This window comes from Castor canadensis, chromosome 11 (assembly GCF_047511655.1).
Source record: "Castor canadensis chromosome 11, mCasCan1.hap1v2, whole genome shotgun sequence".
NCBI classification, from domain to species: Eukaryota; Metazoa; Chordata; class Mammalia; order Rodentia; family Castoridae; genus Castor; species Castor canadensis.
In genome coordinates this window covers 100575549-100580688 of record NC_133396.1, presented here as the reverse complement: position 1 = coordinate 100580688, position 5140 = coordinate 100575549, and positions in this window count along the sequence as shown.

Genomic DNA, 5140 nt, shown 5'->3' with positions numbered 1-5140 from the left:
ACAACTATTCTTTTGAAAAACAACTCTTGGCCTATGCTACGGTTTGGATGTGATTTAAGTGTCCCCCAAGGGTCCATTGTGATTAAAGTCTTGTCGCCCAAAGTAGCACTATTGGGAGGTGGTAGGGCCTTTGGGAGAAGATCTGATGGAGGTCCTTAGATCATTGGGGGCATGAGGTATTTTTTGTGCATACCCCTTGGTAGTTCTTATCAGAGGGTTGTTATAAAAGGAACAAGGCTGTTTGCCAGCTACACATCTGACAAGGGATTAACAACTAGAATATACAGGGAGCTCAAAAAACTAACCCCACAAAGAATCAACAATCCATTGAAGAAATGGGCAAATGAACTGAACAGACAGTTTTCAGAAGAAATACAAGTGGCCAATAAATACGTGAAGAAATGCTCAATATACTTGGCCATAAAGGAAATGCAAATCAAAATGACATTGAGATTGCACCTCACTCCACTCAGAATGGCTATCAACAATAGCACAAACAACAATAAATGCTGGTGAGGATGGGGGGAGAGCAACCCTTGTTCACCATTGGTAGGAATGTGAATTAGTGCAACCACTATGGAAAATGGTTTACAGTCTCCTCAAAAAACTAAAAGTAAACCTACCATATGACTCGCCAATATCACTCTGGGCATACACATAATATGCACTCTGGGCATAAACCAGGACATAACAGAGCCACTTGCACACCCATGTGTATTGCAGCACTATTCACAATAGCAAAGCTTTGGAAACACCCCAGATGCCCTACAACCAATGGATGGTTTTTAAAATATGATCTATATACACAATGGAGTATCATTCAGCACAAAGAAGAATAAAATTATAAAATTATGTTGTTTGCAGGGAAATGAATGGTATTTGAAATCATCATATTAAGCAAAGTAAGGCAGACAGAGAGAGAGAGAGAAGATATGATTGTAACAGTAGGTCTGTCCGAGGAGACTCTGGGGAAGCAAGAAAGGAAAAAGAATGATAGAGAGTAAACATTGCCATACATTGCATCTGTGTGAAATGCATTGTAATGAAATGCACTGTAAGCTGTTGAATAACAAAGGAGCAGGGCAACAGAAAAAGAGTAAATAATAGAGGGGGTTGATCTGATTAAAGTATAATATATGCATGTATGAAATACCAAGGCAAACCCCCTTGAAAAATCAATATACACTTAAAAAAAAAAGAAGCACCTGTCCAGGGAAGGGTGCCAGTAGGAGGGAAGAAGGTAAACCAAGAGGTGAAGGAGGGTGAATGTGATTGACGTACTTTGTATACATGTATAAAAATTGAACAATGAACCTGTGGAAATTGCTCTAAGAAGGAAGGGAGAGGGGTTGAGGGAGAATGATTGAGGGGATGAATCTAATTAAGATACATTGTAAACACATATGTAAATGTCACAATGAACCCCCCTGTAAAACTAACAGATGCTAGGAAGGAAAGGAGAAAGGGAGGGAGGAAGGGAGGGAGGGAGGGAGGGAGGGAGGGAGGGAGAGAAGAAGCAAGGAAGGAAGGAAGGAAAGGAGGGTCCCTTCCATTCTCTGTGTTCTTTTTGATCCAAAATGTGGCTGCTCACTCCAACACACACTCCAGCCATTGCCATTTTCCATTTATCATGAGGACCCCATTAGAACAGAGTCAATGCAAGCACATGCTCTTGAACCTCCAAAATGGTGAGCTAAAAAAAAAAAAACAGAAACCACTTTGTCTTTATAAAATTATCTGCTTTTGCTATTTCATTATAGTAAAGCAAAGCTGACTAATGCAGCCTGCTACAGGACTTTAGTAGAGACTGAACACTTGACCATACCCAAGTTATGATACAACCTGAGTTACCCATCTTGAACCGGGTGTTATCTGATCCTCCAAACCACAAAGCTGGGCATGTGCAACAGCACTCCACCATCAAATGGAAGCTGTATACATGTGATCAGTGTCAAGCAGATTCCTGAAGCCATAAGTTACAGAAAGTGGCCCACGTGTCCGTGCTCCTCTCCCCCCCACCACTGCACTGCCTCTGTCTCCTAGTCTGTACCTATGGCCTCATGAGAAGTTCTTAAGGTCATTTGACAGAAGACTGGGGGGCAAGATAGATGGGCACTATCAAAAAGTGAATAGCTGTAGCCCCTCTCTGGGATATCCCAGAAGGTGGTGAAGGGAAATCTTCCAAGTGGACAAATTCAAGCAGTGCACCTTGTTGTGCATTTGGCTTAGAAGAGAAATGGCCAGATGCATGGTTATATATTGAGTCATGGACTGCAGCTAGTGCTTGGGCTGGATGCTCAGGGACTTGGAAGGATTATGACAAGAAAATTAATGACAAAGATATTTGGAGAAGACATATGTAGCTAACCCTCTCTAAATGGGCAAAACTTTGAAAATATTTCTGTCCTGTGTGAATGTTCACCAAAAGGTAATCTCAAAAGAACAGGACTATGTTAATCAAATGGATATATTGACCTATTCTGCAGATACCAGTTGGCCTCTGTTAGTCTGTTTTCTGTTGCAACAACAAAATACTTTAGGGTGGGAACTTTATAAAGAAACGTTTATTTAGTAACAGCTTTGGAGGTTGGCAATCCAAGATCAGGCAGCCCTATAAGTTTGGCCTCTAGTGAGGGCCTCTGGCTCCATCACATAGCAGATAGCATTGCAAAGACAGAAGAGCATGCAAAAGAGATCACATGATGAAACAGGGAGCCAGTGAAATTCAGGAGTTCAATGTAAAAAATCTCAGTAAGAGGTTGGCAATTTAGCTCAGTGGTTCAGTGTTTGCCTAGCATGCACAAGGTCCTGGGTTTGATCCCCAGTAACACACACACACAGAAAATTCTCAACTGCAAACTGAATTCAACCACACAATTAAAAAGGATCAGACACCATGATGGAATTGGTTGCAAGGATGCAAGGATGGTTCAACATATGCAAATCAAACAGACAGACTGTGTTCTGACAATGAGACAGGGGGAGGGGATGGCAAAGCAGAGAGATAAAACTTAAAGAATTGAAACATGAAGGTCACATAGCACTAGGGAAATGAAATAGCCAATGAAGTCACATGCAGCCATATGTGGGTTGAGCTTTGCTTTTTTGCTTCTGTAACCTGTTTGCAAGGATATATAAGGTGAGACCTCTTTGTTCTCAGGGCTCAGCCTTTGGACATGAGTCCTCTAGGTCTGTGCTGGCACAATAAACATTGCTTCCTGCTAAACTGCCTCAATGTCCTGTATCTCAGCTTGTAATTTCCCGTAAGAATATGGCACATAAACAAAATACCCGTTCTTGTGGTAACTAACTCACTCCATGAAAGCAAACTAATATCTTCCAGGGATATTGGCTCCACTAACAACCTTCCACAAGGCACCTCCTCTTAAACATTCCACCACCCTTCAGCATCATCATATTGGAGACCAAGCTCTAACATAAAACCTATGGGGAACAAACCATAGCCATGACAGAGCAGCCTCTTTCCCATCTCTCTCAGTCATCGCCCAATTGGCTCAAGAAAAGAGTAAACATCTCCCAAGGACTTTACCTTCTCTTCCAAGGAAAGATTGTTGTATCACATTAGGTTGAATTATGACCCTGTTATTGTCTCTGTATGGGGATTAAGTATGGCTTAAGAAGATGAGTATGGGTACCAAATTGACAAGGAGTGGATTTGTGGTGGTGAATTTTATGTATCAACATCACTGGGCTAAGAGATGCCCAGATAGCTGGTATAATGTTTTTTCTAGGAGTGCCTGTGACTGTGTCTCCAGAAGAGATTAGCACTAGATCAAAGGAAGATTGCCCTCATCAGTGAAATATGGGCATCATCCTATCTTTGAGGGCCTAAATAGGATAAAAAAGCAGAAGAACCCATTTGGTCAGTTTCCCAAGGCAGGATAAAAAAATTATGCTGCACTGCCCCTGCAACTTCCCTTTTCAATTCAATTTCACATCTCCACTGGCAACATCAGCCCCAGTGCAGTTTTGCTGGCACATTTTTCCATATCAATTAATAGTCTTTCATTTCTATTTGACAAGAAGCCTGCACAAACTGGCTTTTGCTAAATAAGGAAAATATTGGACCATTGTGTTAGTTATCTATTGCTGTGTAGCAAATTATCCCCAAACTTTAGCAGCTTAAAACAATAAGCATTTATTATCTCACAGTTTCTGTGGCTCAGGAATCAGGCACGGCTTAACTGGGTGCCTCTGGCTTAGGGTCTCTCTCAAAGCTATAGTCAAGGGATCACCCAGGGCTGCAGTTAGCTCAAGGTCTTGGAGAAGATGAACTTCCAATCTCATTCATATGCCTCCGGGTGGGACTCAAGTCCTCACTGACTGTTGGCCGGAGAAATTATTTCCTCACTCTGTGTTGGCTAGAGGCATCTCCTCTTGATCCCTTATCTTGGGGCTTTCTTCATAAGGTATCTCACAACCTAATACCTGGCTTAGGGTCTCTCTCAAAGCTATAGTCAAGGGGTCACCCAGGGCTGCAGTTATCTCAAGGTCTTGGAGAAGATGCACTTCCAATCTCATTCATATGCCTCCGGGTGGGACTCAAGTCCTCACTGACTGTTGGCCGGAGAAATCATTTCTCACTCTGTGTTGGCTAGAGGCATCTCCTCTTGATCCCTTATCTTGGGGCTTTCTTCATAAGGTATCTCACAACCTAATACCTGACTCCCCTCAGAGTAAGCTAGGAGAAGGAAAGAGAAAGAGAGAAGGAAGAGGAAAAGAGGGAGAGAGAGAGAGAACGAGAGATGGAGACAGAGAGAACCCATGATGGAAGCTCCAGCCTTTTGGTAATCTAATTTTAGAAGTGATACCTCATCACCTCTGCCATAGTCTATTCAATAAGCAAGTCGCTAAATCCGCCCATACTCAAGAAGAGAGATTACACAGTGTGTAAGTTCCAAGATATGGAGATCTTTAGCAGTCATTGTTAGGGGACAAATTTTAAATCCCCAAGACCCTTAAGGTTAAAACAAGAATGTTCAACATTGGTTTGCAAATCCTAGGAAGGCACTGAATAGATTTGGAGCTGCTACCCCAACCTAGGCAGGTGGGAGGAGTCTGTGGTGCTCAGCATAAATAAGCCTTCCTGGGACACACAGACACGCACTCATGTACGCAC